Source organism: Lissotriton vulgaris, chromosome 8 (genome assembly GCF_964263255.1).
Source record: "Lissotriton vulgaris chromosome 8, aLisVul1.2, whole genome shotgun sequence".
Classification (NCBI taxonomy): domain Eukaryota; kingdom Metazoa; phylum Chordata; class Amphibia; order Caudata; family Salamandridae; genus Lissotriton; species Lissotriton vulgaris.
The window spans coordinates 95,743,232-95,755,741 of record NC_141696.1 but is presented as its reverse complement, the minus strand read 5'-3'; positions in this window follow the sequence as shown (position 1 = coordinate 95,755,741).

Sequence of the window (12,510 nt, the reverse complement as noted above, 5' to 3'; positions counted from 1 at the left end):
CATTACACTCAGCAAACTGACATTTTGATTGTGCCTAGGTATTTTTGTACTAATGATATTTTGTTGGTGACAATTAATCCAGATTATTCCAGGGAAAGCAGTGTTTCATGAAAATAACAAATCACAAATGAAAACCCATGCCTCAAAAATTGAAATGTAATACTGACAAATTCAGAGTCAACTTATTGCAAGTGCAAACAGGGGAAATAATGGAAATCTATCCTTACCTTCGGGGCATCCTAAGATACAAGACAAAGTGAGGACAATGTTATGTCATTAACATTTATAACTGAACATTTTGATTATCTGTACATAAAGCCCCCGGCAATAGAAGTGTGCATCTTGAGAATTGCTGGCACTTTAAATCCATGAATGAAGGACCACTTTCCATTCTTTACCTCACTATTTATGCAGAACCATTGCATTAAGTAGCAACAAATGAAAATTCCAATCCCCTCACGCTCCCAAAAGGCTTTGTTTATTTTGTTAGAACATTCTGTCCTCTAGTGACAGAATGTTCTAATAGCCTTATAGTCCTTCGTAGATGGGCTATACCGCTATTAAAGTCCCTCTCCCTTGTTAAAGGCCCTCGCCTTCGGCTCGGGGCCTTTAACGCTGGAGAGGGCCTTTAATAGCCGGTATAGCCCTCTACGGCAGGCAATAAGGCTATATTATGGTCAATAAGACAGATACAGTTTCAAAAAATGTGAATATTGTCAAAAAACAGTACATTTGATAAAGATCAGTAGAGAGGGATACTATTTAGTGCAAGCCTTGTAGTTTATCATTCAACCCGTATTCACTAACAAACTGTCAACGTTTAGCACAAAAAGTAGTGGGAATGAAGGGACACAATAAGCTGCACAAAGTAGTGGTTTTTGACATTTGTAGATGCTAGAGTGTTTCTACAAGAAATTCCTGATAGTTTTGTTATTTAACTTTCAGAAAAATACTGTCTTACAATAAGGGGAACCCAGAATGAGTCATTGAAAATGGAATATGCATGTAGCTTAACCATGATGGACCCTGTACATTGCAAGCAAACATATATTTGGTTGAACAAACATGAAACAGGCCCATTTGCGTCAGCTAGTCGTGGCTTGTGGAGGTTTATTTTTAAAGTAATTCCAGAACTACATTTTGTAATATTTATCATTGAGTTAAGCTAAAGATATTGCTGTAAAATAGTAAGTACTGCATGTGTTAAAATGTGTCTTTTTCGGTGGTTTGTATTTCTGGTGTTTAGACTCTTCATAGTGGGCAGTTCTGACCAGTGTCCAGTGTATGTGTCTTGACCGCTAAAACATGTAGACAATAGCTAACCCTTTATTGGAATATTAACTCACCTTTGAAGCAATAGCATGTGATGTAAAATTTAACACAAAGGGCCTTACTCACAAAGCTTAACATTCACTTTTGTGTATGTTTACTAAATCTAAAACTAAGTTGCTACTAATTAAGTTAGATTTTTGGTCTAAGTTTACCTTTGTGAATACCAAAAAGTTTTAAAGTTGGGCTGTTGTCTAAGTTTACCATTGTGAATTTTGTAAAGTAGTTAACATAGACTTTTGATCTAAGTTTACTTTTTGAATACCAACATTTGGTAAATTTGCAGAAAAGTGTAGGTCCACAATTTTAAATCAGGACCAGGGCATGGCAAATGTATTGTTACCGGCTGATTGCAGCAATTATTTTGCACTCCTATCGTGTGAAAGGGAATGCATGACTTTTAGCCTGACTGCTGCAAATTATGCCTAAAGTCCGAGCGGTCAACATAACCCCTTTTTAAACTCAGTTTCACAAGTTCACAAGTTAAGGTGAAAGGTACAATGACAATGTTAATGTTAATGTTAAATGGGCTTATATAGCGCACAGCTGCCCCAGCCAAGGGGCGTCCCGGCGCTTGCTGTAAGAGACGTGGAGACGTGAACAGAGGGAGGGGGCAGGAGAAGGAAGGAGACTAGCAAAAGAGGTGAGTTTTTATCGCTTTCCTAAAGGACTTCAGGTCCTGTATCCCTCTGATAGGGTCAGGGAGGTCGTTCCAGAGCTTTGCGGCCAGGTACTTGAAGGAACGGCCGCCCATCCTGGATAGTTTGATACGAGGCACTGTTGCCAGATTTTGGCCTTCTGAACGTAACGAACGACGGGGAACGTAGTTAGACAGGAGGGGGCTGAGCATGGGTGGAGAAGCCATTTTTAGAATTTTAAATGCTAGGCACAGTGTTTTGAAATGAATTCGTTTCTCCATTGGGAGCCAGTGGAGTTTAGTGAGAGTACTGGTTACAGACGTGTGGCGGGGGGTGCCTACCAGAGCCCTGGCGGCAGCGTTCTGTACTCGTTGGAGTCTAGCTTTTTCCGCTACGTTGGTCCCTAGGAGAAGGGAATTAACATAATCCAATCTGGAGAGAATGGCTGCCTGTACTATTGTCTGACGGGTTTGGCTGTCGAAGAATCCAAGGATGGGTCTGAGATTTCTTAGAATACCGAAGCAGGTAGCTGCCACCTTTTTTGTATGTTGAGTGAATTTAAGGGCGGAGTCTACCCAGACTCCCAGGTTTTTTACACAGTCCTTGGGTTCCGGTGGCTGTCCTAGGTCTGCTGGCCACCAGTTGTCCCCCCAAGCTTTAGTGTTTTTTCCTACTACCAACACCTCGGTTTTTCCGGCGTTGAGCTGAAGGTAGTTCGCTGTCATCCATTCTGTGATGTCCACGAGGGTGCGTTGGAATTTTTGGGTACTAGGTCCACTTTCATCGTTTAGTGCCACCACCAGCTGAGTGTCGTCAGCGTAGGATACAAGCGATAATCCGTGTCTTCTGGCTACCTCAGCCAGGGGCTGAACATACACATTGAACAGGGTGGGACTAAGGGCCGAGCCCTGGGGTACGCCCTGTTCAATGGGACATTCCCTGGAGAGATGGGGGGGGTGGAGACTCGGAAGGACCGGCCCGAGAGGAAGTCTCTGAACCATTCAAGGGCTAACCCTGTTACCCCGACCTCTTTTAGCCTGAACATCAGAACCTCGTGTGACACCGTGTCGAAGGCAGCACTGAGGTCTAAAAGAACCAGTGCTGCCGTTCCACCAGAGTCTAGAATGGTGCGGAGGTGTTCAGTCACACTTAGTAGGGCTGTCTCAGTGCTGTGGCCAGCCCTGAAGCCATGTTGAGACCAGTCTAAGATGTTATTAGATGTCAAATGATTGGTCAGGATGTTGTTTACATGGGCTTCTGCTACCTTGGCTGGCCAGGGGAGGAGGGATATAGGTCTAAAGTTTTCGGGTTTATTGGGGTCAAGTGTAGGCTTCTTGATGATAGGTGATATCCGGGCTTGTTTCCACTTGGAGGGGATTATACCAGTGGAGAAGGATTTGTTGATGATCCCTCGCAAAGGGCCTAAAACGATTTCATCTGCTTCTCGAAAGTTTTCAGGTTTGAGGGGGTCTGCTGGAGAGCCAGACTTGATTTTATTGCAGATTTTCGAAAAGTCTTCTTGACTAAGGGCCGGGATACTAGCGAGGTTGGGTTTGTTAAGATCATCAGAAGGGGTAAGTTCTGGGGTAGGGGGAAAGGTGCTGTATATTTTTCGGATTTTTTCTAAGAAATAAGAGGCCAGATTGTCGCATAACGTAGGTGGGGAGTTTAGGTTTGCCGTTGTTTTTTTGGTGCTCAATTCTTTAAGAATTTTAAAGACGGTTTTTGATGCGTTGTGGCTATTTTTGATCTCCGTGGCGTAGTATGTTGCCCTGGTATTGCATATACTACGATGGTAGGTTTTTTGGGATTTTGTATATAGAATCTTAAGGGCGGGGTCATAGTTTTTTCTCCAGCATCTTTCCGCTTTTTTACATTCCTTTTTTAGTGCTGCAAGTTCTTTGTTATACCAAGGACTGGATTCATGGGTACGTGCTTTGATCCATTTAGAGGGGATCAGATTATCCAGGGCTTGGTTGATCCAATTGCAGAATTGGTCGTAGTCATGGTCAGGGTTTTCACTAAGTTGGGGAGGACACATGGTGAGGAGACCGTGGAAGTCCTCAAGACGGAGCTTCCTCCAGGGTCTTTTCCGAACCTGCTGGGAGGGAACATTGAGCAGGATGTTTTTACAGGGAATTGACATGGATACTAGATAATGATCAGTCCAGGTCATGGGGATGGGCAATTCGACCCGTGCATTGGTGATGTTCGAAAAGATGGGGTCCAGGAGATGACCACCTGTGTGAGTGGGGCCCTTTATGAGTTGGTCTAATTGTAGAGCCCCCAGGTCCGCTAGTAGAGTGTTGATTTTAGAGTCTCCCGTTTGATCAAAATGGATGTTCAGATCTCCAATTATAGTGAAGTTGGCGGTATCAGTAATCTGGGAGCATAGGTTCTCAAGGAGTGAGGCGATGAATTTACCATCATTTCCTGGGGGTCTATAAATCAGAAAACCTATCAAGCTGAACTGAGGGTTGATTTTGATGTTGTAGCGTGTACATTCGCTATCTGAAATGTCAGATTTTGTTAGTTGGCATGTAAAATTTGTTTTGGTCATCACGGCGATCCCACCGCCTCTGGATTTTCTGTTGAGAGTGTGAGTCGTATAGCCTGTAGGGGTTGCCAGGTTCAGTACGGAGTCCATGTCATCATACAGCCATGTCTCAGTGAGAAATAATATGTCCAGGGCGTGGTTAGAAACCAAGTCAGAGATTTCAGCATGATGTTTGGGCAAGGATCGGACATTCAAGTGGCCGATTTTGATTATTGGACATTCAGCTGTGGCAAGGGGGGCTTGCCGGTGGGGAATCAGGAGGGAGAACCCACATGAGCATACTTGGGGGGAGTCTATAAGGCAAGGGTTGAGGATAGCGCATCCTTGCCTGTGGTGTCGAAAATTAAGTAGCTCAGTTCTAGAGTATGTAGGCTTACCGCTTAGGCGCGAAGCATGGTGTCTGGCGTCTGGCGCTGCCTCGGCGCTGACGAGCGCAGACGAGCTTGCCTTAAGCGCGCCTTCGGCGCGCCACCGGCGCGCCCGCTGCGCTCGTCCGCTGCGCTTCCGGTATTGACTCATGTTAAATAGTGGATGTTCAGGCGTCCGAGAAGGGGCGTGGCCAGCCGAGGTGGGCGTGCCTGGTGGCTCCCTCGAGCGAGGTGATGGCGGCGGTAAACAATCGTTATCAACCAAGACAGCAATTCGATCAGCTGCTCGGCGTGCTAAGGGTGGGTGCCTGGGTCAATACTATGTGCAACATAAGTATAAAATCACAAGATACAATGGGACAAGGCCCCAGCAAGTATGTTCTCTGTGTCAAGACCTTGCTGCTCTATAAGGAAATCTGAGGGATAGAATTAGAATCTGCTCTCTCAAGTTTAAAGCCCATTAGAACAATGATTAAACCGCAATTTTCAATAATGATTAAATGCTCAATTAAATGTTAGGTTCAATGCTAAATTCAGATTTGTAATAAATATTTCAGAAAAGTTAATATTAGAAAGTCATTTGGTTTGTGTCTCTATGTCATTGAGACTAATTTGCATCAGCTCTCCAGAAGCTTCCCAACCTCTACTTGTCATTAATAAGGTATGCAAAATGTTCCCAGAGAAGGGACAATGGCCTGGGTGTAGGAGGGTTTGTTTACTTCTCTGGTATGAAGACCAATTGGGGTGGGTCCAGGAACCTGATTAACTTTGAAGTCACGTGCCTTGTCAAAAGCAAATGTCTCGTTACACTTTGAGATGACAAACCTTTGATAATAGTGGCCCTAAATTACCAAGAAATAATGGGTTAACATGCAGTTGGGACAAAGAAAAAATCGACAAGGGAGTATGTGTGATAGAGAAGAGAAGAGGTACATGGATAAGAAAGGTGAGGATGTGTAGGACAGAGTTGTACCAGGAGAAGGGATGGAAATTGGTTCAGACAGGGTACCCAGCATGGCTAACTCATCAAAAGGAAGTGTGGTGTGGCCGCCAAGAAATACACCAGGCATAATAAGAGAGTAAGAAAACACCAAAAAAAAAGCAAGACAAGTCAGGTCGCCTCCCAAAGCTCAAAGAGTCTGCTATCCATATATGAAGGCTGGGAGTAGACCAATGAAAGATGTGCAGAAATATGTCTAGGTTATCTTGTAGTCTGTAGATAGGGTACTCAAAGGAGGCTGTCTTATATATTTCCTGCAGCCACTCATCATGTGTGGAAAGGTGTGGGTTCCTCCAGTGTCTCTAGATGGAAAAGTCATAGCTGAGGCTACTAATTGCCGTTGATGGTCTGTCACCATGAGCAAATCTGCTGTATCATGTAAAAGGACGAGTATTCTAATACATTTTAAAAGAATGTCTATTGTGTGGCCCAGTATTATACTTATCTGAACTCAGAGACGGTTGCTATCTGTGTAATAATATAAAACATGTAGAGTGAGGAAGAAGCCCTGCTCTCATACGCTGAGATGCCAAGTAACAATGTTGCAGTGACTTGAAAGGGCAGAATTTCATTCTGGATTCATTCACCCCTTGGTTAAATTTATTTCAACTTACACCATAGCAGCCTCAGTGTATTTAATTCATAGAGTAAGTTGCCATTTCATGTACAACATGAATAGAAAAGGGGTCGAAAGTAAGTGTCAGGCTTTCAGGTTGAAGGCTTTATGAGGAACATCACTCCCTTATCAAGAACCCAGTGTTTTAGATATTGAGGAATGGTTCAGTGATTGTTCCCCCCAGTATGCGACATGCAATGTATATGTTTGGTGTATTGCCATGCCTGAGATGGGTAGATTGAATTCCACCTGCAGCACCACAAAGGGGTTGTGAGTTCCTTGAGCCAACAAGTGACTCAAGGTATGTATGCCTTTCCCTTACCAAAGCTCCCAACATAAAGGACACCCCTCTATGCACAAGCTACCATTCTCCCAGTACCTGTGCCTGGGGGTGAAGTCTGGCATTAACACAGCCACTTTGTGTGCTCTGCCTTTTCAAATGGACCCATAGGAGCGTGTATGTTGTCTCTGGCCAAAGATAAACTAGTTTTGACGGTTGTAGTTCAGTACAGCAGAGTTCCACACAAGGGAGTCTCACGTCCCTGTATCGTCTTTGAATAATCAATTTGGAGAGACTGAATTGTGTTTTATTTTCACCCATTACTAATTTGTTGATGGTGTTATCTATAGTTCTCAATATCAAGACCATTACAGGAATTTGGGATATCTCTAGGAAATATGTGAACTGGGGTACCACAACCATCATTATCGTTTGTAACCTACCCCTTAGCAAGAGATGGAGGTGCGTCCATCTTCTACAGTCTGAATGGGCTTTTGTGATTAGGGTTTCAATTTTCCAGGCACCATGTTGTGCAGAACCCTGTTATTGTATGCCCCTAGGTACCAGAAACATTCTGATTTTCATTGGAGCTGATACCCCTCTATGACAGCTCTCATCATAAGTGCAGCATTGGCATAGCCAAGTTCTTCCACCAGTTAATCTTATTGGCTGACGTCTTGCAAAAAGCATTTATAGTCAATGTGAGAGAAGAGAGTGATGCGTCCACATTGGTAAGTGTAAGGAGATTATTATCAGTAAAACAACAGTTGATGGACAGAATGCAGAACAATGTCATACTTTCACCTCAGTATAGAGATCTGGGCCTGAATCCATCGTTTTTTTGCACTCCACACCACCCCAGTTCAGACATGGCCATATGCAAATCAGCCTTGACCCTGTGCCTCATGGGAACAGTCTAGCCGGAACTGCCAAGCCATGTCTTTTCTGGACCGCAATCAAGCATCCTAGGACCTGTTTCTGGCTATCAGCCGTCTTCAGCCAGGATAGCTTGACTCCATTGGTGTGGAGAGCCTGGAACTCACGTCTGAGCATACCCATCCCACTCGGGGTGACAAAATGCAAAGCAACAGTTGATGGACAGAATGTAGAACAATGTCATACATTCACCCCAGTACAAGGATCTGGGCCTAAATCCATCGTTTGTTTGCACTCCACACCACCCTGGGTTAGATACTGGCTATATGCAAATCAGCTCTGACCCTGTGCCTCATGGGAACAGTCCAGTCTGAACTACCAAGCCATGTCTTTCCCAGACCGGAATCAAGCATCCAAGGACCGGTTTCTGGCTATCAACCTTCATCAGCCTCGATAGCTTGACTCCAGTGGTGTGGAGAGCCTGGGACTCACGTCTGAGTATACCCAGCACAGTCGGGCGTGAAAATTGCAAAAAACACAGTTGATGGACAGAATGGAGAACAATGTCATACATTCACCCCAGTACAAGGATCTGGGCCTAAGTCCATCGTTTTTTTCACTCCAGGGAACACACTCGGCAACTCTGGGCATTAAGATTGCCTCATCTCTACAACGGCCCCCTACAGACGCCGGGGATGCCTGGTTTCACCTTGGAGATACCCAGAAAGGGACCATCTCACAGGGAAAACCAGGACGGGTTCCCCAGCGGTCTTCAGCGCCAGGATACTCCTTGGAGTCACAGTGCACCAACTTGTGACAGCTTGCTATGTTTGTTTCCTTCTCACAACCAGATTCTCTAGCTGTACTCTGTGTGCGTGATTTGTTCTCCTCGACGATAAGAAGACGAGGGAAGCTAGTTTCCTGGGCTAGCATTTGAATATTTGCAGGACTATGTTGCTTTGATTCTGATACTGGGTGCATAGGAAATGGTTGTTTAGAACCAGGTTTTACTTGTATTGATGGCTGGAGGGGGTATCCCAGAACATGAGGTGGCCCTGAAAGCTGACTGATCCCGGTTGAAGGGGCAACTGATTTGGTAATAGTTGTGGGCTTTTCAGTTCTCCTTCCAAAAGTAATGCTGATGGGGCCGATGAGACGTGTCCTGGTGGTGCTCTGTCGCTCCTACAGGAGTTGCTCATGTTTGAAGTTGTTACGCCAAGTTTTTAGATTATTCCGGCTTTTTCGTTGTCTTTTCTTTTCCCTTTTTGACAGCCGGTGTGAGTTATAGTTATTAGATGGTTCGATGGAGGGTAGTTTAGCGACTACTGTCTCTATTGAGTTTGTTAGAGTTGGACTGGTGTGTACTTTCAGGCGGGGTGGATCATGTGCCTGGCTTGAAGCCTGGGTTGAGGGGTCTGGCGACTTGGACTCCGAGGGTTTCTTTATTTCCGTTAAGACACTTGAAAGGAATTGGGGCAGAGATGAAAGTAATCGATTATGGGGGAGCAGCAGCACACTGATTGCATCAGTTGGGTTTGGGCTTGGGCTTTTTTGATGAGAACGTTAAGCACCTACAATTTTTGGTCGATCCCCGCAGTGTACACCGCAAGTGTGTTTAGCAGGTGCACCTGCATATCCATCTTGTCTGAATGGTATGTTAGTGCAGCTGACGTTGTTTGAAGGGTATGTAATAATTGGGACCATAGGTTATTAATGTTGGCCAAGGGAGATCTATCCTGACTTTCAGGCTCTTTCGGTTCGGTGTTGTAGAACGATAAGTCCAGAGAATTGTTGATTAAGTTAATATTTGACCCTTCTCGGTTGACTGTTTGGCCGGCCTCTTCCCCATGATTTACCTTTTCCAGAGAGTAATCTGTTTCTGGTTGAACTGGGATGCTAGAAAACGCTTGTGGATGGTCCCCGGCCTGTAATGATGAGGCTTTTGGACTCTTTTGTAGGTTGTCCGATTAAGGATCGGTTGAGGAGTAAAATACAGATGGGGAAAATGGACTAAAAATGATTGAAGGCTTAACGGATCAACGTTACTTTGGCTTATTACCGTGGATAAAACTTGTTCTGGATGAGTTGTATCTTGGACAGAGGGTTGGAGGGGAGCCTGTTGTGGTTGACTGATGTCCAGGGGTTCTGGTCCTCGTTTGCAGGGAGATTGTGTTGTTGATAATGCACTCGAATGCCTTAAGTTGATGGACCTTCCGTCAACGCTGTGGATCAGTGGCAGCACCGTAATTTGATGTGGCCATAGCTCGAAGGCTACCGGGGCGAGTACCTGCCGGGGGGTGGGGGGGTGTTCCTGTTGTTTAACCTGGGTGCTTGTTGTATTCTTCTGTGCTGTGGCTGGGACTGCGGTCCTAAAGTAATCCCTTAGTGAGGCCTTGATTTTTGTTAGTTTAAATTGTTCTGTAGAGCTAGATGTTTGATCCTCGGGGGTTGGATAGGCATGTACAGGCCCTGGATCAGAAACTGTCCTTTGGTTTACTGGTGGTTGGTGAGGCAAGGATGCCATTGGGGGTTCTACCAGAAGATCGCAGAGGTCCATTTTCTTTGCACCTTTTTTGGGAAGTTTTGATGGGGATTTCCTTACTCATCCTGACCTCATCCCCGGTGCCTTTCTGTTTTTTTTCTTGTTTATTTGTTTATTTATTTATATTTTAAGGGCCTCAGGGCTTCCCGATTGATCCTAGAAATTCCTGTTGAATGGTTTGAGTAGTGATCCAGGTTGGTAGATTAAGGCAGTCAGGTTAAATCAATATGGGCCCTTGATTTTTTGCTGTAGTTTTGTTAAGATGTAATTGAATGTTGTTGGTTATTTGCTTGTTTTTACGGATTAGTTGCTGAGTTGTTGATTTGAAGGTTTTTTTTTTCTGTATTAAGTGCCTGCCTTGTTACCAATGCCAGATGACACTTAGGTGGTCCTTTGATGATTCTTGGGTGTCCGGTTTTCTAGAGACCCTGAACGGTCGTGGTGAATTGAATTTCCTGGTTTTTCCTAGTTTTTCGTAGTTTTTCCTTGTTCGTTCTTTGCACGTGTCCTTTTATTGGTTCTGTCCTTCCAGCCCCTCCTATGTATTGGTGAGGTGATAGAGCTGAGGCTGGTGGAGCTGCTGACCGTTGTTAATAATTTTGGTTTGCAAGTGATGTTACTTTTGTTCTCCAATCTTTTTTAAAGTAGTTTGTGAAAGGCGGTGGAAGGTAGTAGAAGTTTTGGAGATCCAGAGGTCCCGCAGTGTCTTGCCTCCTCGGCATCTGGGTCACAGCTGCAGCACCTAGGCCACCCACAGCTCACCCTCGCCTTGCCTTGCCCCTCCTCGCCCCACCTGCCCCCTCTCTGTCCCCCTCTGCCACAGCCCTGCTCACAGCCTTGCAGTGGCTGCTACCGGGGGCATGGGGTGAGAGACTGGGGTGGTGGATAAAGGACAGAGGGCTAGGGTCGAGAAGAGATGATGATGGACTTCGACCGTGCCCCCCCAGGCCACAAGCCACGGGCCATGGGCCACAGGAGGGGCTCAGGAGTCACGGGGGGTCACAAAGGGGACCCAAGAAAGGGTCACTGCACGGAACACCGCAGCACTGTAGTCCGTTTTGCAGACCTCTTCAGTCTTCTGCAGTCCTGGACCCCACCAGCCGCTTATGAAGACAAGGGTTTAGGCTAGCGGTCAGAGAGCGGGTTCAGGAGAGGGAGCAGGCACGGCAGAAGCAAAGCGACTCTCTCGCCGGGGGGAGCGGAGCAGATGGTACTGCCGGCTGCAATGAGGGACCGGGTGGGGGTCCAGAATCAAGACAGGGACCACTGCAACCACTCACTGGCCCCCCTTCAGTCTTCTGCGACCCCACGCAGCCTCTATGCACCTCCCACTTTAATCCTGCTGTGATTCACGGGCTACGTTGCTCCCAGCACAACTCCAGAGCACACTGCCGAGTTAAGCCAAGCCACAAAGCAATTCAAACTGAGTACTGTCCCAGCCGCGGTTTCGTTGCTCCTACAGTGGCTGCCGTGGCTCTTGGTGCAGGGGATCAAAACTCGAGGCTTGCGGCTCGCTGTAACAGGGGTCGTCCTCCCTCTTCCTCTTCACTGCCGCCGCTGTTACTGCTCAGCTCAGAACGGGTCGAGTCGGGTGGGGGGGCCTCCTCACTACGCTGCTTTGCCTCTCGGCTTCACCTGTCAGCTTTACCTCATGCCTGCTGACTGCTGACTGCTGAGTGCACAGAGCGTGCGAAAACACGGACTTGAAATAAACATATTCAGAGTCAACTTATACTACGGTTTTGTACAATCAGGGTAAATAATTTAAAAACAGAAAATGTTCTTACCAGCAGGGCATTGGCACCCTAAGATAGAGAGATGAAAGTTAGGAAAAAGATTAGGAATCAAAATTGTATAATAAAATACCACAATATAAACCCATCTGCAGCAAAACTTGTATCTTGAGATTACTCACACTCTAAAGCCAAATCAAAAAGAACATATTCCAAAGTTGAGTTCACCACTAATGAGCAACCAATGCAATTTAGTAGCAACAAATGGAAATGCAACATACATATGTATCAAGAGATGATGTCAATATTGTGAAAATTATCGTCATGTTCCATTAGGAATATACCATTTATAAAGAGGAATATATTGTCAGCACAAAATCTGATATATTTGAGCATATACAGGAGATAGGGAAACAATTTATTACAAAGTTGGCATTGTACTGCTCGACCCAAGGTCACCAAGTAGATTCCTACATTTAGCCCTAAAAGTAGTGAGATTTGAAGGGATATAATAAAGCTGCACAAAGTAATGGTGCCTAAAATTTGCATATGCAAAAAAATCTGCATGAAA